Source organism: Rattus norvegicus, chromosome 6, assembly GCF_036323735.1.
Source record: "Rattus norvegicus strain BN/NHsdMcwi chromosome 6, GRCr8, whole genome shotgun sequence".
Classification (NCBI taxonomy): Eukaryota; Metazoa; Chordata; class Mammalia; order Rodentia; family Muridae; genus Rattus; species Rattus norvegicus.
In genome coordinates this window covers 87,131,553-87,153,547 of record NC_086024.1, presented here as the reverse complement: position 1 = coordinate 87,153,547, position 21,995 = coordinate 87,131,553, and positions in this window count along the sequence as shown.

The window sequence follows — 21,995 nt, the reverse complement described above, 5'->3', positions numbered from 1 at the left end:
TGAACTCAAGACACAGGCCCACAGGAACAGCTGAAGACCTGTAGAGAGGAAAAACTACACGCCGGAAAGCAGAACACACTGTCCCCATAACTGACTGAAAGAGAGGAAAACAGGTCTACAGCACTCCTGACACACAGGCTTATAGGTCAGTCTAGCCACTGTCAGAAATAGCAGAACAAAGTAACACTAGAGATAATCTGATGGCGAGAGGCAAGCGCAGGAACCCAAGCAACAGAAACCAAGACTGCATGCCATCATCGGAGCCCAATTCTCCCGCCAAAACAAACATGGAATATCCAAACACACCAGAAAAGCAAGATCTAGTTTCAAAATCATATTTGATCATGATGCTGGAGGACTTCAAGAAAGACATGAACACACTTAGGGAAACACAGGAAATCATTAATAAACAAGTAGAGGCCTACAGAGAGGAATGGCAAAAATCCCTGAAAGAATTCCAGGAAAACACAATCAAACAGATGAAGGAATTAAAAATGGAAATAGAAGCAATCAAGAAAGAACACATGGAAACAACCCTGGATATAGAAAACCAAAAGAAGAGACAAGGAGCTGTAGATACAAGCTTCACCAACAGAATACAAGAGATGGAAGAGAGAATCTCAGGAGCAGAAGATTCCATAGAAATCATTGACTCAACTGTCAAAGATAATGTAAAGCGGAAAAAGCTACTGGTCCAAAACATACAGGAAATCCAGGACTCAATGAGAAGATCAAACCTAAGGATAATAGGTATAGAAGAGAGTGAAGACTCCCAGCTCAAAGGACCAGTAAATATCTTCAACAAAATCATAGAAGAAAACTTCCCTAACCTAAAAAAAGAGATACCCATAGGCATACAAGAAGCCTACAGAACTCCAAATAGATTGGACCAGAAAAGAAACACCTCCCGTCACATAATTGTCAAAACACCAAACGCACAAAATAAAGAAAGAATATTAAAAGCAGTAAGGGAAAAAGGTCAAGTAACATATAAAGGGAGACCTATCAGAATCACACCAGACTTCTCGCCAGAAACTATGAAGGCCAGAAGATCCTGGACTGATGTCATACAGACCCTAAGAGAACACAAATGCCAGCCCAGGTTACTGTATCCAGCAAAACTCTCAATTAACATTGATGGAGAAACCAAGATATTCCATGACAAAACCAAATTTACACAATATCTTTCTACAAATCCAGCACTACAAAGGATAATAAATGGTAAAGCCCAACATAAGGAGGCAAGCTATACCCTAGAAGAAGCAAGAAATTAATCGTCTTGGCAACAAAACAAAGAGAATGAAAGCACACAAACATAACCTCACATCCAAATATGAATATAAAGGGAAACAATAATCACTATTCCTTAATATCTCTCAATATCAATGGCCTCAACTCCCCAATAAAAAGACATAGATTAACAAACTGGATACGCAACGAGGACCCTGCATTCTGCTGCCTACAGGAAACACACCTCAGAGACAAAGACAGACACTACCTCAGAGTGAAAGGCTGGAAAACAACTTTCCAAGCAAATGGTCAGAAGAAGCAAGCTGGAGTAGCCATTCTAATATCAAATAAAATCAATTTCCAACTAAAAGTCATCAAAAAAGATAAGGAAGGACACTTCATATTCATCAAAGGAAAAATCCACCAAGATGAACTCTCAATCCTAAATATCTATGCCCCAAATACAAGGGCACCTACATACGTAAAAGAAACCTTACTAAAGCTCAAAACACACATTACACCTCACACAATAATAGTGGGAGATTTCAACACCCCACTCTCATCAATGGACAGATCATGGAAACAGAAATTAAACAGTGATGTCGACAGACTAAGAGAAGTCATGAGCCAAATGGACTTAACGGATATTTATAGAACATTCTATCCTAAAGCAAAAGGATATACCTTCTTCTCAGCTCCTCATGGTACTTTCTCCAAAATTGACCATATAATTGGTCAAAAAACGGGCCTCAACAGGTACAGAAAGATAGAAATAATCCCATGCGTGCTATCGGACCACCACGGCCTAAAACTGGTCTTCAATAACAATAAGGGAAGAATGCCCACATATACGTGGAAATTGAACAATGCTCTACTCAATGATAACCTGGTCAAGGAAGAAATAAAGAAAGAAATTAAAAACTTTTTAGAATTTAATGAAAATGAAGATACAACATACTCAAACTTATGGGACACAATGAAAGCTGTGCTAAGAGGAAAACTCATAGCGCTGAGTGCCTGCAGAAAGAAACAGGAAAGAGCATATGTCAGCAGCTTGACAGCACACCTAAAAGCTCTAGAACAAAAAGAAGCAAATACACCCAGGAGGAGTAGAAGGCAGGAAATAATCAAACTCAGAGCTGAAATCAACCAAGTAGAAACAAAAAGGACCATAGAAAGAATCAACAGGACCAAAAGTTGGTTCTTTGAGAAAATCAACAAGATAGATAAACCCTTAGCCAGACTAACGAGAGGACACAGAGAGTGCGTCCAAATTAACAAAATCAGAAATGAAAAGGGAGACATAACTACAGATTCAGAGGAAATTCAAAAAATCATCAGATCTTACTATAGAAACCTATATTCAACAAAATTTGAAAATCTTCAGGAAATGGACAATTTCCTAGACAGATACCAGGTATCAAAGTTAAATCAGGAACAGATAAACCAGTTAAACAACCCCATAACTCCTAAGGAAATAGAAGCAGTCATTAAAGGTCTCCCAACCAAAAAGAGCCCAGGTCCAGATGGGTTTAGTGCAGAATTCTATCAAACCTTCATAGAAGACCTCATACCAATATTATCCAAACTATTCCACAAAATTGAAACAGATGGAGCCCTACCGAATTCCTTCTACGAATCTACAATTACTCTTATACCTAAACCACACAAAGACACAACAAAGAAAGAGAACTTCAGACCAATTTCCCTTATGAATATCGACGCAAAAATACTCAATAAAATTCTGGCAAACCGAATTCAAGAGCACATCAAAACAATCATCCACCATGATCAAGTAGGCTTCATCCCAGGCATGCAGGGATGGTTTAATATACGGAAAACCATCAACGTGATCCATCATATAAACAAACTGAAAGAACAGAACCACATGATCATTTCATTAGATGCTGAGAAAGCATTTGACAAAATTCAACACCCCTTCATGATAAAAGTCCTGGAAAGAATAGGAATTCAAGGCCCATACCTAAACATAGTAAAAGCCATATACAGCAAACCAGTTGCTAACATTAAACTAAATGGAGAGAAACTTGAAGCAATCCCACTAAAATCAGGGACTAGACAAGGCTGCCCACTCTCTCCCTACTTATTCAATATAGTTCTTGAAGTTCTAGCCAGAGCAATCAGACAACAAAAGGAGATCAAAGGGATACAGATCGGAAAAGAAGAGATCAAAATATCACTATTTGCAGATGATATGATAGTATATTTAAGTGATCCCAAAAGTTCCACCAGAGAACTACTAAAGCTGATAAACAACTTCAGCAAAGTGGCTGGGTATAAAATTAACTCAAATAAATCAGTTGCCTTCCTCTATACAAAAGAGAAACAAGCTGAGAAAGAAATTAGGGAAACGACACCCTCCATAATAGACGAAATAATATAAAGTACCTCGGTGTGACTTTAACCAAGCAAGTAAAAGATTTGTACAATAAGAACTTCAAGACTCTGAAGAAAGAAATTGAAGAAAACCTCAGAAGATGGAAAGATCTCCCATGCTCATGGATTGGCAGGATTAATATAGTAAAAAGGGCCATTTTACCAAAAGCGATCTACAGATTCAATGCAATCTCCATCAAAATACCAAGCCAATTCTTCAAAGAGTTAGACAGGACAATTTGCAAATTTCTGGAATAACAAAGAACTCAGGATAGCTAAAACGATCCTCAACAAAAAAAGGACTTCAGGGCAAATCACTATCCCTGAACTCAAGCAGTATTACAGAGCAATAGTGATAAAAACTGCATGGTATTGGTACAGAGACAGACAGATAGACCAATGGAACAGAATTGAAGACCCAGAAATGAACCCACACACCTATGGTCACTTGATTTTTGACAAAGGAGCCAAAACCATCCAATGGAAAAAAGATAGCATTTTCAGCAAATGGAACTGGTTCAACTGGAGGTCAACATGTAGAAGAATGCAGATCGATCCATCCTTATCACCCTGTACAAAGCTTAAGTCGAAGTGGATCAAGGACCTCCACATCAAACCAGACACACTCAAACTAATAGAAGAAAAACTAGGGAAGCATCTGGAACACATGGGCACTGGAAAAAATTTCCTGAACAAAACACCAATGGCTCATGCTCTAAGATCAAGAATTGACAAATGGGATCTCATAAAACTGCAAAGCTTCTGTAAGGCAAAGGACACTGTGGTTAGGACAAAACGGCAACCAACAGATTGGGAAAAGATCTTTACCAACCCTACAACAGATAGAGGCCTTATATCCAAAATATACAAAGAACTCAAGAAGTTAGACCGCAGGGAAACAAATAACCCTATTAAAAAATGGAGTTCAGAGCTAAACAAAGAATTCACAGCTGAGGAATGCCGAATGGCTGAGAAACACCTAAAGAAATGTTCAACATCTTTAGTCATAAGGGAAATGCAAATCAAAACAACCCTGAGATTTCACCTCACACCAGTGCGATTGGCTAAGATCAAAAACTCAGGTGACAGCAGATGCTGGCGAGGTTGTGGAGAAAGAGGAACACTCCTCCATTGTTGGTGGGATTGCAGACTGGTAAAACCATTCTGGAAATCAGTCTGGAGGTTCCTCAGAAAATTGGACATTGAACTGCCTGAGGATCCAGCTATACCTCTCTTGGGCATATACCCAAAAGATGCCTCAACATATAAAAGAGACACGTGCTCCACTATGTTCATCGCAGCCTTATTTATAATAGCCAGAAAATGGAAAGAACCCAGATGCCCTTCAACAGAGGAATGGATACAGAAAATGTGGTACATCTACACAATGGAATACTACTCAGCTATCAAAAACAACGAGTTTATGAAATTCGTAGGCAAATGGTTGGAACTGGAAAATATCATCCTGAGTGAACTAACCCAATCACAGAAAGACATACATGGTATGCACTCATTGATAAGTGGCTATTAGCCCAAATGCTTGAATTACCCTAGATCCCTAGAACAAACGAAACTCAAGACGGATGATCAAAATGTGAATGCTTCACTCCTTCTTTAAATGAGGAAAAAGAATACCCTTGGCAGGGAAGGGAGAGGCAAAGATTAAAACAGAGACTGAAGGAACACCCATTCAGAGCCTGTCCCACATTTGGCCCATACATATACAGCCACCCAATTGGACTAGATGGATGAAGCAAAGAAGTGCAGACCGACAGGAGCCGGATGTAGATCGCTCCTGAGAGACACAGCCAGAATACAGCAAATACAGAGGCGAATGCCAGCAGCAAACCACTGAACTGAGAATAGGTCCCCTATTGAAGGAATCAGAGAAAGAACTGGAAGAGCCTGAAGGGGCTCGAGACCCCAAAAGTACAACAATGCCAAGCAACCAGAGCTTCCAGGGACTAAGCCACTACCTAAAGACTATACATGGACTGACCCTGGACTCTGTCCCCATAGGTAGCAATGAATATCCTAGTAAGAGCACCAGTGGAAGGGGAAGCCCTGGGTCCTGCTAAGACTGAACCCCCAGTGAACTAGTCTATGGGGGGAGGGCGGCAATGGTGGGAGGGTTGGGAGGGGAACACCCATAAGGAAGGGGAGGGGGGAGGGGGATGTTTGCCCGGAAACTGGGAAAGGGAATAACACTCGAAATGTATATAAGAAATACTCAAGTTAATAAAAAAAAAGAAAAAAGAAAACAAAACAAAAAAAAAAAAAAAGAAAGGTGAAGGGAAGTTGGTGGGGGGGAAAAAAAAAAAAAAAAAAAGAAAATATCATCTATGAGTGACGTAACCCAATCATAGAAAAACACACTTGGTACGCACTCATTGATAAGTGGATATTAGTCCAAAAGCTCGAATCACCCAAGATACAATACACAGACCACATGAAGCTCAAGAAGAAGGATGACCAAAGCACAGATGCTGCAGTCCTTCTTAAAAGGGGGAACAAAAATATTCATAGGAGAGGATATGGAGGTAGAATTTGGAGCAGCGACTGAAGGAATGAACATTCAGAGCCTGCCCCACATGTGCTCCATATATACAGCCACCAAAACTAGATAAGATTCATGAAGCTAAGAAGGGCATGCTGACAGGAACCGCATGTAGATGTCTTCTGAGAGACACAGCCAGATATAGAGGCGAATGCTAACAGCAAACCATCTGAACTGAGAATATGACCCCCATTGGAGGAAATAGATAAAGGATTGAAAGAGCTGAAGGGGCTTGCAACCCCATAATAACAATGCCAACCAACCAGAGCTCCCAGGAACTAAACCACTACCCAAAGACTATACATGGACTGACCCATGGCTCCAGCTGCATATGTATCAGAGGAAGGCTTTGCTTGGTACCAATGGAAGGAGAAGCCCTTGGTCCTGCCAAGGTTGGATGCCCAGTGTAGGGGAATGTCAGGGAATGGGGAGAGAGTGGATGGGGAGCGGTACACCCTTATAGAAGAAGGGGAAAGGGATGGGATAGGGGGCTTATGTCCAGGAAACTGGGAAAGGGAATAACATTTGAAATGTAAATAAAAAATATTCAATTAAAAAAAAAAGAAAAAAATTAAAAAAAAATATATAAAATTTATTTAAAATAAATTGCAAACAAGTACTAACATCACCCAATGAGATCAGATACACTCAACATTTCTTTAGCTTAATAAATTTTTATACAATTAGAATTGGCATTCAAATTGAAATCTATAAAGCTTCCCATTAATTTTCTCACTTTCAGTATCAGATATATTTTATGTCCTTATCTACTAAAAACACCAAAACCAGTCCATGACAGTAGAACAAACAAGGCAATTATATTTTTGTCATCTTCATAACTGGGGTCCATTGACTTCTTTAAAAAGTTACTGAGAACTTTTCTATGCAATCTGGTCTCATCAAATAGACCAAAGTAAACTGCAATCCAATAATGCTGACATTTACAGCTACATTGATAAATGACCTTAAACAAACAACCCTTTGTCTTAGTTAGAGTTTTTATTACTGTAATATTAGATGATGACCAAAAGGGACCAGCGGGGGAAAGGCTCATTTCTCTTATACTTCTAGGTAACAGTCCACCACCAATGGAAATTAGTACAGGAGTGCAATACAGAGTGATAATTTGTAGGGAGAAACTCAGGATTAGAACGTTGAAGATGGAGGCTTGTTCCTCGTGTCTTAGAACACACAGGACTAGCAGCCAAATTCTAACATTGCCCACAGTGACTTTCCCTTTGTGTAGCAATCATCAAGCAAGAATCATAGGCCTGCCCTTAGGCCAGTGCGGTAGAGGCATTTTAACATTTGAGGATTCTCCTTGAGCAATGACTCTAGCTTATGTCAAGTTTACATAAAGCTAACAGGCATAGCTTCTGACCTTTCCTGTAACACTTTATCCTAGAAGAATGAAAGGATCATTACACTATATTGATCATAACAGAAGTAATTGTAAATTCTTCCTCAGCAACACTGATAGGTCAAAAGGTCATGCACTGCCATCTGGAAGGACTAAGTACAGGCCCAAGGGTGAATGTAAATTAATCTACAGTTTATATTCTACTTACATAATTCCTTTTGGAGATTGATTACCAAGTACTATTACCATGTAAGACTTTTTAACCCTTATCATTGCATTGAATTTTAATTGGTTAATTTACACAAATAATTTCATTCATATTTAATTATAATCTTTAACAAATCAATTTTTTTATTTTTACTATAAAAATGGTCCATGTTTTAAAAAATATTATATACAAAAGAATTGTGATTATATTTCTATATAGTGAATGTCATATATAAAGCTATTCTCATCAATTATTCATATATCTGTGATATTTATACTCAAATCTTACATGTTTAAGAATATTCATGAATGACACAAATAATAAGCTTCATGGTATTTTTAAACTGTCAATAGTAATATTAGAATAAATTTGTATAATAAAACTATGCATTTTTACGTGACAAAATTTCATAGAGCATTCAGAAATAATTGAAATATTGTCTCATCAAATAGACCAAAGTAAACTGCAATCCAATAATGCTGACATTTACAGCTACATTGATAAATGACCTTAAACAAACAACCCTTTGTCTTAGTTAGAGTTTTTATTACTGTAATATTAGATGATGACCAAAAGGGACCAGCGGGGGAAAAACTTTCTCTTCAATTATTGTGATTGAAATTTTGTAAGCATCTTATTTAAATTGATATTTTTTTAAAACTATAAAGCTAATGTATTGGCATCCAAGTCATTTTTGCGTTAACATTAAAATTAGTAACAAGTAATATGCTATTATTTATATATATCCATATAAATATAATTTAAATTTTCTTCTTTTCTCACATATTACATCCCCTCCCTCCATACCTCTAAGTCCCTTTCCCCACCTCCTCTCTCCATAAAGAGCCAGAATTCCTGGTCTTATTTTTTTCTCAAATAACTACTTAACCAGCAAATTGGAATTATATTGAAAATGTCCCAAATCATTCCTGCATACTGAGTCCTGACTTTAAAAATGATAAGCTCTAGCAGTTTTGACTGAAATGCAGTCTCCAAACCAAGGCAAATCTTCATTGTTCTCTCTATGCAACTGATGAAATAACTGTTTCCATGGGCATTATTCACGCAATAAAAATATTAAATTAAATTATCAGTGAATCAAGCAGCACTTATTAAAGATACTAACAATGTCTTAGATGGAATTAAGAACAGTTTAAACAAATTCATATAACTAGTGACATGGAAAATTACATTGCCCTATGTTTCTTGATGCCAAGTCAGCACGGTGCCTGAACCACTCCTAATACTTCTGCGTGTATTTCAATCAGTGAAACAAGCAAGCTGAGATAGGACATATTTGTTTAAAAGAATTTATTTGGCTATCTAAGTTTTAACCTCAAAAACGAAGGCATTTTTTTCTCCTGGCCTGCCTTGTAATTTGTTTTCATGATTTCAAATCCTCTTACATGAATTTCAGATAAAGATTTGTTAGACTGGTGATTTTCTTTCCTGTCATTTATTCACAGTCTTAAATTTTACTGTCCCTATGTGCTCTTCCAGTGACGGCCACGATGACTCAATAGCATGACATACAAGAAGAGCTCACTCTGATGTATGTGATGAGCACATAAGCAATACTTAGGGTGGAAATTGTGGAATTCTTGCCATTCTCAATCTGTTACCATCCTAACAAATCACACCCTAACCAACAATGGGACTTGAAGACTAAATGAATGTGGAGACAGTGGACACTGGGTAATTACCATTCTGAAAAACAATCAAGAAGGGAAAAATCACAACCCATAAAAAAGTTAACAGGAAAAGAAAGCCCTTCAGAATACTTTGGTTCCTCAATTCCAAACTAAGTATCAGAGGAACTCGTCAGTATTTATAATTCAAGTGTTCAGTATTTGAGAGAACACAGATATATTTAATATTGTCATTCTACAGAAAGAAGATTGACCCCATTAATAGTACAGGAAAGCAGAAGTCCAAGTGGTGGACGTTGATCTATGGCAAAAGGGCAATTCTATGGAAATTAACATAGTTCATTTCTGGTTGATGACTATGTGTTGGTGACTGTGACTAAAGTTGTATAGAATACCAGATAAGTAATACATTTCCACTGTGCGCATATGTGTCTATGTATGTGTGTATATATTTTAATGTTTTAAGCATGATTTTAAATTATTGTCAATATTCATATAGCCACAGCACTTATCCCTTCATTTCCTTCCTCTAAACCTTTCCATTTCTCTCCTTGTAAATTCTATGACCTCTTTTACTGCAAACTGAATTGCATTACATATGCACATAGATATATACAGACACAAATACACATACATATACATCACATGCACACATATATGTGTATATATACATGTATAAACGTACATATCTTTATAAATAGAGAACTTAAGCCCCAGTCTATATAATATTTATGTATATATATTTCACGGATGAAAACTAATCCATTTTTTTTGTAAGTAAAAAATAAATTTTAGTATTCTGGTCAGTCTACCTTGGAAGTTAACTTACTGATTTTCACACATCTGAGCAGATGACAAATGCCTACAATAAAATGTGTTCATTTTTGTCTCTAAAATTTTCCCTTTTTTTTTCTGGAAATTTGTATTCATCTTTTTATATATTTGTCCACATCCAGCACAATGTAGTTCACAAAGTGAACCCATGTATTTTTAATGGAAAGGTGCTAGAAAGCAATTCTGAGAACTTTGATTTGTTTTTGCTATTTTTAAATATTATTAAATGTAATGATTTCAGTTATTAAGGGATTTTCTAGCTTATACAAAGGTAATGTTCTGCAAACAGTCAGTGAAAGTAGATAGCAGTGACATCTTCTAATGTGTTAAGTCTCAAATATTGGAACAAATAGTTGAGTTTCCTATTTACCATTGAAAGCAGATCTGGCCACCAAGTTCTCCCAGAATCCCTCAGTCCCTACCTGATATAGGGTATGGCTGGAATGTTGTTGTCAGAAGACAACTTACAGTGTACCTCTTCTTTTCATTTTGAAGCTTCTAAGTTGAGTCCAACTAATCAGTCTTGACAACAGACAATTTTATCTATTGTGCCCTTTTCTCAGCCTATCACAGATTGAGCCTCCTAAGACCCAGAGAAAGCACACAACAATGAAATCCTGATGGGCTAAATTGGCATTAAAATGAGATGCTCATAAATAGGTGTACCAATGATCATGTGTAGTTCAAGATATATAAAGAAAATAATGCGTAAAGAAGAGATAAGGACTTGGCAGTTAACTCAGTTGGTAAACTCCTTGCTACATAAATACTTAGGTTCTGTTCTCTGGTGTCCATTTATAAAGGGAGACGGTGTTTGTCAATACGTGAAGTGCTGGAAGAAGAGAGACAGATCTCTGAAGCTTGTTGGTATCTGCTTATCCAAATGGTGAATTCTGTATTCAGAGACAAGTCTGCTTTAAAGAAGAAAGAAAGAAGATGGAGAACAGTTCTGGAAAGATACCTGACACTAACTTCTAATCTCCATAGTCACACATGTGCACACACCACATGCAACCATAATAAAACATATACATATGTGTGTTCAATAAAAAATGCACACAATGTATCACAGATTTCTAATATCTGTGTCATGTGAACTTTTTCTAAGGAGATGCAAGCAACTCGTAACTGCATATAAATCTTGGGGAAGGTATAGCTTCCTGAAACCTCTTCTATAGCAACGCTTAGCACTGTAGTGTTTGTGGAAGTGTGTGGTCTACTGAACTCCTCCTCAATATGTTGCAGAATGTCAATAAGCCCAGTCTAATCCAGGTGTCCTTTGGATAACATAGCTGCTGATGTTTCTAGAGGACCATGATATGCCAGAAGATACACTTTTACAAGCTAAGACAATAGAGTGGTTAATGTATGTTTTAGTCAAATGATAATTGTGTAGAAGGCAAATTTGAAGGTTTTGTTGTTGCTGTTGTAACTTTTGTTTGTTTGTTTTTGTTTTTATAGATTTCAATCTCAGCATTTTTTAAAGATTTATTTATTTATGCTTACCAGTGCTCTAGCTGCCTGTATACCTGTGTGCCAGAAGAGGGTGTCAGATCCCATTATAAATAGTTATGAACTACCATGTGGTTGCTGGAAACAATCTCACCATTTCTGACTACTAAGGTTATGTCAGCATTTTTTATTAGCATCCTTGAAGAATAAGGATAAGAATGCCCAGTTATTTTTGAAAAGTGTTTACAGTAAAAACAATATAAAATTTAATTTATGTAAGGTAAAAGTTAGTCTGTACAATACTTCCTGGAAAAATATTCTTATTACTCTTAGTGAATACTTGAATGAGGGTGTTTTGTTCATATATTCATTCATATTAGGGTCCACTGTTATGGGTTTATCAACAGAGATGACCACTTAAACAGCTTATCATCAACTTAAATTTTTTATTCCACCTGGCTGGGAAATCACTCAGGTAATTGAGTTTTAAGTGTAGCACCAAATGTCTAGAGCATAACGTTTTCAAAGACAGACACAGAATCCTGGTTTAGTTCCTAGAATAGAGTTGGGTCATTGTCCTTGGTATTTTCCACTAACGACATCAAATTCTAGTTAAATATGAAATGGCCTCATCAACAATACAAGATGAAATAAACTGCATTGCCTTCCACTGTCACAACACAGCTCTGCATATTTCTTGTTTTTTGTAGTGGTATCCACATCTTGTAAAGAAAAGTTTCCTTGCTGAGGGGTGAAGATTATACTTGTCCATGAGAATAAGGATTAGTGTTTATAGATTGCTGTTAGGGATTATGCTGCTTAGTAAATTAGTGGTTGTAGATTCTCTCCCATTAACCATACTTAAAGTGGTACTGAGTAGCTAATTTTCCATTAACTGGAATGGCCAAATGGTGAAAATATACATGTCTGTAACATTATATGGAATCAATAGGTTATAATTGCAAATGTATGGAATATATATATATATATATTACATATATTTGTATGCAATAATAATTGATGTAAAGGAGGATAAATTTAAGAGATTATGGAGAAATGGCACATGAATTATCTTGGAAGAAAGAAAGGAAAGTGAGAAAATTTGTAATTAAAATACAATCAAAAATAAGGATACAAAAAAATTGGAATAAAAATTAAATGGTAAATTTCCCTTCCCCCACTAAAAAGGAAGTTGACTTGTCTGCAACTAACTGTGCTGTTAAAAGTGAACTTACTTTTCTTATTTTTCCCTAATTTTGTATACTTTCATGGAATATTGTCTTCAGATTATATTTATATCATGAATTAATTTGTTGTCAATTTTTGTATAGCCAAAGTAAACAATATACCATCATTTATTTACAAATTTCATGTAATTTTGATGATTTTCTCTACTAAAAGAACAACTATGCCTTTTCCCCAGTTCCTAAGGGATAAAGCAATATGACAAAGTCATGTAAATAATGATTTGTACCTTTGGGTAAGAATGCATTACTTGATATCCAATGAAGAAAATAACCATTAATTGCTAATAATTTTTCTTTTAACAAAAATATCTAAGTCCAAATTACAGATTGTAGTATTTGCATTTAATATCACCACCTGTAGGAGATGTATACAAATTGTTTCAAGACACAAAAACATCAGTTATGCTTAAAATTTATAATATCATAAAGAAATAGATAAATTAATTTGATCACTGTGGATTCTAGAGCATTTTATTCCAATTCTGACTTGAAGTAGCATTAGCATTTTATGTACTGTGAAATGAGCAGATATCCTGACATTCTGTTAAAACTTAATGCCTTGTGCACTGCAATGTTGGGATATTTGTCACTGCAAACTCATCTTATATTAAAAAATCATTTCATTATTAAACATTAGGCGTCCTGATGGTTTTCAATATCTTGTGAAGAAGCCTAGCTTGTGTTTCTTCCAGGAAACACACTGGACTGTAAAATTTATTAGTGGGCCAAACATACTTGAACCCCACTCAACCTTGCTTTCTTTATCCCTTCTGGTCTCCAAATTTCAACTCATTTTGGCTTGAAATAATGTGTGTAATGAATCACCTATTGGGAATTAGACAAGAAAAAACTGGGAAAACTGAGTCAAAAATGCAAGATTGAAGTTTTGGCAGTTTACCTACCTGTAAGGAACAATGACCTGAACTTCTTAAATAGTTTATATGTTTTTGGATCCTGATATATTTGATATCAATGCTTTCATGTATCAATTAACTTTACTTTGGACAACTTAAATGCAAACTAGCTTAGATACACATGATAATGGTCAACAAGGGTGATGTATTTTACTTTTACCTTGATCATGATTTTATCTACTAAGTTCAGAACTTATGCTTTATTAAGCCATCATGGACTTTAATACAACTGGGAAGGTATAGTAGACATAATGTCCCTTACCTAACATCCTCATAGTGATCACAGTTTTAATCTTCATACAGAAAACTGTTATCAGATTAAGTAATGAAAATTAATTGTGGTCATTTACTTCTTACTCCATTGCAGATACATGTATGTTTCACGTTTGTGAATTACAGTTAAAAGTTCTAAGCTTAGCTATTTAAGAACGTGTGAGCAATTGTTTATATAAGAGCTGGAAGGTGCATTCTGATTGCAAAGCTATCAAGAAGAAAAAAGTGTTAAGAATATTCCAGGAATTGAGTTTCTCAGATTGAGTCTTTTTCCACATTGCAAATGCAGATATTATATTATAAGAAGATGACCTGTCCTTGGTCGCCATCCTTTGTTTTAGTATCTAATAAAGTGACTGATATAACTAGTGAACTACAGGCAACTACAAATCTAAATGTTATTGTTGTGTATGAGTTGCCCAGATCCTTTTCAAGACATGTCTGATTTCCACCCACTCACTCTCCCTGTCCTTCATTCTCCATACCCTTCTTTATATGTTTGGATATGGGAAGACAATACTACAAATAAAATTCTTCTGTAAATGAGTTGGAAGCAAAGAAGGAATAAAACGAAAGTTTCTCATTCTATAAAAATCCTTTATGTAAATTCAGAGTTGGCAAAAGAAAATGGGGATTGAATCCCCACATCCACATGGTGGCTTATAATAATTCCAGTCCAGGATATACAGTTCCTCCTTCTTATCTCCTTAGACAACCAGCTTTCATATGGTTCATAGCCATAGATATAGGAAATCACTCATATACGTACTAATCAATTAACAAGTTCTCAGTTAGAATTTCAGAACAGAATATTTAAACTCAGGATTTAAAACAAAATTAAAGAAAAAAGACATGGGATAGGAGGCTGATGAGATGATAGGAGGCTTGCAGAGAACCTGGGTTTGGTTCCAACCATCAATGTGTGTGGCTCACAATCATCTATCTGTAACTCTAGTTGCAGGACATCTGATAACCCAACTTAGCTTTCAGAGCACCAGGGAAATGTGATATTTATGATATATATATATATATATGTATATTTATATGTATATATATATGTGTGTGTTATATATGTTATATTTGAGTAAATATTTAAATATATATACATATATAAAGCATAACAAAAGATGTTCCAACATATAACAATGATACATCTTGCACTATGTTCATGGCAGCCTTATTTATAATAGCCAGAAGCTGGAAAGAACCAAGATGTTCTTCAACAGAGGAATGGATACAAAAAATGTGGTACATTTACACAATGGAGTAGAATGACTTCATGAAATTCTTAGGTAAATGGATGAAATGAGAAAAATATAAAATATCCTGAGTGAGGTAACACAATCACAAAAGAACACACATGGCATATTCTCACTGATAAGTGGATATTACCCCCAAATCTCAGAACAACCAAGATACATTCACAGATCACATGGAGCTCAAGAAGAAGGAAGAACAAAAGGTGGATGTTTAAGTCCTTCTTAGAAGGAGGAAGAAAATACTCAAGGGACATAATACAGAGAAAGATGTGGAGCAGGGACTTAAGGAAAGGCCATCCAGAGACTACCCCAACTGAGGATCCATCCCATATACAGACACCAAATCCCAACACTATGCAGATGCCAAGAAGTGCTTGCTGACAGGAAACTGATAAAGCTGTCTCCTGAGCGGCTCTGCCAGAGTCTGACAAATACAGAGGCAGATGCTCACAGCCAACCATTGGACTGAACACAGGGTCCCCAGTGGAGGAGTTAGAGAAAGGACTGAAGGAATGAAGGGGTTTTCAACCCATAGGAAGAATAATATCAACCAACCAGGTCCCCCAGAGCTCCCAGGAACTAAGCCACCAACCAAAGAGTATGCTTGGAGGGACCTATGGGTCCAGCTACATGTGTAGCAGAAGATGGCTTTATCTGGCATCAAAGGGAAGGAAGGCCCTTGGTCTTGGAGAAGACTCAATGCCCCAGTGTAGGGGAATGCCAGGGTGGGCAGGTGGGAATCGGTGGGTGGGTGGGGGAGCAACCTCATAGAAGCAAGGGGAGGGAGGATGGGATGGCTGTTTCCAGGGGGGAGACTGGGAAAGGGGATAATATTTGAAATATAAAAAAAATCCAATAAAAACATTTTATAATTTCAGGATATATAGCTACATTTCTTAAAATACAATTGTTCACTAGTGAGCATAGATTTATTTAGGATTAAGAAGTATATGGCATTTGTTATATCAAGTTTTCAAAACATCTTACAAAATAAAAAGAATTGAGTTACTAAATCTGAAAAAAAAAGCAAACATGCATTCCTGTATTCATTTCTCTTTGCTTTTGTCTATGCATGCCTGGAATTGTCAGATAAAAAGCACCCGGAAAACATGTAGTATAACATACATACATACATTCATACATATAATATAAAAATAAATACATTTTTAAAATTTATGATACTTTGCCACACACTAGGGACTGGAAATTTGGATGACTGGGCCAAAAATGTAAATCACTTACTGACTAGATTCAACAGGAAGCTGCTATAAATTAGATCCTGATTGTAGGGTTTTTCTCCTTCTCTAAAAGGATTAAAAAGCAGCTTTTATAAAAATTCAATTAGCACTTCTACTTTATAATGCTGCTGCATATGCCATTTATGAAACCTTAGTGAATATTCTCATCTGAAGGTGGATCAAATCCTCTCTTAATATGAAGATCTCAATTAAGATTTATTAAAATTTCTTATAATGAGGCAAATTAAGAAATTGTTGATATAAGCAAATGACATATATTAATTTACTTTGCACAGCACATGGTTGCTTCTAGCAGTAGGGGTTGGTTATTTAAGGAGCTAAATTGCTCTGCGGGGTGTAGATGAAGCCAGGCAATGAATGGCTCCAATCAAGCTACCCACATTCTTGTGGAATGTTTGTGACTATGGTATTATCATTACTATTACCCAAAATATGCTGCTAATTATAATCTCTGTTTTGAATCCAGGAGATTTTAAATGACATGCAGCTTGTAAGGGCTTACAGCAGTGCTGAAACTGTAATTTAACTATATCAATGATGCTATTCCTATTAAGAGTACAAAAAGATAGTTAACTCTATTAGATACTGATGCACACACAGAAGACACATCCACAAACCTTGTCAGTCATATTTCTTACAGTATCTGAAAGATTTTAGTGCTAGACTATTTCTATGACATTTAAAATTGAACGTAAGTTTGAAATGAAAGAGCTAGGCACAATAGACTTCCAGTTTAAATCCCTACTCATTATTGGGATTTGTTTGTTTATTTGTTTATTTATTTACTTTATAGAGAATAGTGTCTGTCTTGTCATTCATTCCAGGGACAGAACCTTAGATGTCTCAGAGGGTCTGAGATCAAGACAGCATTGTAAATAATTCATGAATAACTGGAATTCATGATATTCTTCTGTAGGCCTTGTCCTGTGAAACCCAAGTCAAACTGACTGTCAACTGATGTTAGTCACTAGGGGAAAGTCATCAGCAACATACATAAAAATCATGTAGTAGGGTAAAGCAAGAGAACCTTCATATTGATTGTAATCATTAACAACTATATTCGACTAGATACAATGTAGATTCCTCTGGAAAGTTTCCCTTTCCCTTCTCCTGTTGTTTTTCCAGTATCTCAATATGTAGCCCTAGCTGGTCTGCAGCTCAGTATGTGCATCAAGCTGTTCTCAGACTCCCCAATATCCACCGATCTTTACCTCCTAAATGATGGGATCAGAGGATACACACTAATGCCATGAAAATTGATTCCAGTGAACAATTGTTTATATTGGGTTGGACAGTTGGCATGTCTGTAAACAATGGTCTTAATTGACTTAATTGATGTGGATACTATCAGCCCATAGTGGGAAGCACAATTCCCTAGGCAGTGGACTGGATTAGTATGAGTAGAAAAGTCAAAGTGAACAGACAGAGAAGCAGGAAGGACGTATGGATTCATTCATTTCTCTTTGCTTTGATTGAATTTGAGGTGAATTTTCCTTCTGTTTATAACTGCAGTCAATGAGAATCCATACATTCAAAGTAAATTTATGAAAATTTAGGAGTCACTTTTTTTGTTAAATGTTTAATGTGTAGAAGTCTAGAGAAAAAAGTGGAAGCCTCAGATACAATGTTTTCTCACTTATTCAATGACTTTTTTAAAAAAGAGTCTACCTTCCCTTCCTATTTCTGTCTCTTCTTACTGTCTGTCTATCTGTCTGTCTGTCTCTCTCTTTCTCTCTCCCTCTCCATTCTCTTAATGTTTTATCTGAAAATGCCATACATTTATAAAATTTATGATAAACATACCCTTCTACTACTGCTTCCTTGTAAGCCACTCATCCAGTGCGATCTTCCCATCAACCTTCCAAATCTATCCCCACTGTATATTTTTTCTGCTTTGTCTGTTAATAGCTCTGATGTCCAGTTAGTGCCATATCATCAAAGAGTGACTCTCCATACTTCAGTATCCACAGTTTACCACTCTTTCCAATAACATGGTCCACAAGATTTGTGATAGGTTAAACCAACAGAGATACCATCATGAGTGGTGGAAGTAACACTCCAACTTCCCTCTCCTTCGCTCTTTCCTTCATTCTCTCCTTTCTTTTTATTTTCCCACACTTTCCTTTCAATTAATTGTTGTGACGGTCATTCAGTATGAAAACAATGGCAATAACCACAAACAATAACGACAATGAACGTCCTACATCTTAATGATGAACAAAAGCTGCAGTGCCTTCATTTTATTTTCTTTTACTTTATTATTAAATTGTGTTTTGTATTTCTTTATGTAATGTGACTTTTACTTTGATGATAATATCAATAATCTAACTACTGAAAATGCGTACAAGTAAACTTTCACAACAATTTTTATGCAGCATTCTAAATAAATGTAGTAATATAATCTTAATTCAGTTTTACAAAGAAAAATAATAACGTAAAAAAATAAACAGCTTGCTTGAGTTAGTGGGTTTACCAAATATCAGGCAACAGACATTGGGCTTCTCTGTCCTCTTGACCACTTTATATTGCTTTTCACACAGGACTTGCCAGTATCCTTAGCCTGTGTTCCTAGATTAGAACAAGGTCATCTTTTAGTGCCTTCCCGTGTTTATGATCAAGATTTTTTGTAATACTTTCTGGAGTGTCATGTACATTTAATGGGCAGTTCCTGGTGTTTGATTATCTTACATACAGTGAAACCGTTTTTATGGCTACCTCCTCATTATTATTGTGAATTTTGGACTACTTCTCTTTCTGAGTGATTAGCTTGTATTAAGTACATGCATGCAAGTATTATACTATAGTTTTCCAGGCTCTCCGTGGGCAGGTGTTTACTCAGTGGGGTAAGGATACCTCTGTCTATCCACAACTGTTATTTCACTCACCTTTAGTGTCATCACCATCCTTCAGTTTATAACCTCAGAAACTGAGTTACTGCTGTTTTTCTAACAAGCAACTTTATGTCAAAGTCTATCCTTCTTCAGATCTGCTTGCATTCTGTAACAGATCTAATGAGGAATACTGTGGTTTGTCCAGGTCAACAAGTGTAGGTGCATACAGCAAAGACATTGTAGAAACAGGATTCCCTGGGTATGTGCTGTAGGCTCTTTGCGAGCTATCACAGCTGACATTATGATTCATTTTTTTTTCTGAAGGAGAGAAGAAAATATATGCTATTTACTGGTTACCTTTAATGTGCCCTTAATGTAGTCAGAAGGCTGATGTGCTCCATAGGAGCATGATTAATGATTCCTGACCAAGAGCTATAGGATTATGTAAAAATAAAATGTGTTAAAATTTACTTCCATTATAATTAAAATAAAACACTGAATTCTGCCACTGAATTCTTGCTTGCTTCAGCTGAAACCCTGCCCTCTCTACTCCCTATCTTGAGAGTGCTAACACTTGTGAAAGCTATCTCTTAAAATAGACATTACAGAAGCTGCTAAAACCTTATCAGCCCCATTTCTGTAGTCAGGTCTAAACCACAATGGAATTTTCCCTCAGTGGCCATGATACACAGACACCATCTGCAGGTGGCCTCATAAGGGAAGATTTCAGCACCGTTTTTCAGCCTATAAATACTGTAAGAAGCTAGAGATTGGAACTGCGCTCTGTAGAGCATTAGTTTTGCTGAAGCCTTTAATATAAAACAAGTCTGGGTTCTCCCACTCTCTGAGCATCTTTTGGTTTTCCACTGGCTTGATTTCTCACAATAATTTCATTGACTTCTCTTGTATGATGCCGTCATAGTTAAGGTTTCTATTCATGTGAGAAAACACCATGACCAAAAGCCATGGTGAGGAAAGGGTTTATTTTGCACATACTTCCAAAATACAATTTATCATTTAAAGCAGTTAACTCATACGGGGTAGGAGTGGGAGATCTGAAGACAAGCTCCCAGAATGACAGGCTATGGAGGGGTGTTGCTTACTGGCTTTCTCAGCCTACTTTCAACCAGAACTACCTGCTTAGGGGCATCCTCATCCACAGAGGACTGTGTCTTCCCTCATCAGTCGGTAAAAATAAAATTCTTTACAGGTTTGTCTACTTAAAGCGTGATATTATGAAATGATTTTCTCAATTGGATATAAAACTAGGCATCATAGGTACCTTTAGTGATTAGCATAAGATCATAGTAGATTCTGCTACAGAGACTACTTCTGGGAGTTGGGAAGACTAGGCATAAATCTGATTATTTTATTACCCTGTGACAATACTTCCTGGCACCTTTAATCACCCTTTTAACATAAATTTATATTTGTATTTATGGACAACTGGGTTAAATCTACATTTAATAATGATCAAAGCTTTCAACTTCACTTTTTCTAACCTTTGTTCTAGTTTTAATCACACTTTGAGTCAGAGAGTGGTGTTCACATAATCTCTTTGAGTTGTTTATTTTAGTATTCCCTAATGCCACTATTTTTTTACCATCTGCTTGTAAACATTTAATTTCACTAAACCTGCTCTTACTGAGTTATAAATGCAACCTTGCCTCAAAGCCAACCTTATCTTGTCTAGATAATACAATATGGTCTAGTCTCTGTCATTTTATGTGATATGTAGGACATTAAATTCCAACTTACCTTTCTCAGGTCTCTGATCATATTGATTGTTAAACTAATTGTAGCTTAATAGCTAAAATAATACCAGGCAACTAGCACCTTACATTAAGGTAATCCACCACTATGTTAGTTCATTAGTTAATTGATTAGTTAGTTAAAATTATTAGGTCTCACTTACCTCTCTTTGGACAATATCGTCTAATTCCACCCCTTTGCATGAAAAATTCATGATGTCCTCATTTTTAATAGCTGAATAGTATTCCAGTGTGTAAATAGCCACACTTTCTGTATCCATTCTTCAGTTGAGGGATATCTGGGTTCTTTCCAGCTTCTGGCTGTTACAAATAAGGTTTCGATGAACATAGTGGAGCATGTATCCTTGTGGTATGGTAGAGCAACTTTTAAGTATATTCCCAGTAGTGATATAACTGGATCCTGAGGTAGGACATGCATGGCATGTACTCACTGCTGATAGGTGGATATTAGCCAAAATATTCAGAATACCCATGTAAAAACCCACAGACCAGAGGAAGCTTAACAAAAAGAAGGCCCAAGTGTGGATACCTGAAACCCACTTAAAAGGGGAACAAAATAATCATAGGAGGAAGAGAGAGGGAGGAAACTTGGATGGGAGACGGGGTTGGGGAAGGGAAAAGGAGGGGCAGGCTCAGGTACATTGAGAGAGAGGAGGGATGCCCAGAAGGTCAAGAGAATAAATTAAAATCTGCAGCAGTGGGGGTTAGTGGGCAAGAGGAACTTCTAGAATGTATTAGCGACAGGGCTGGCTA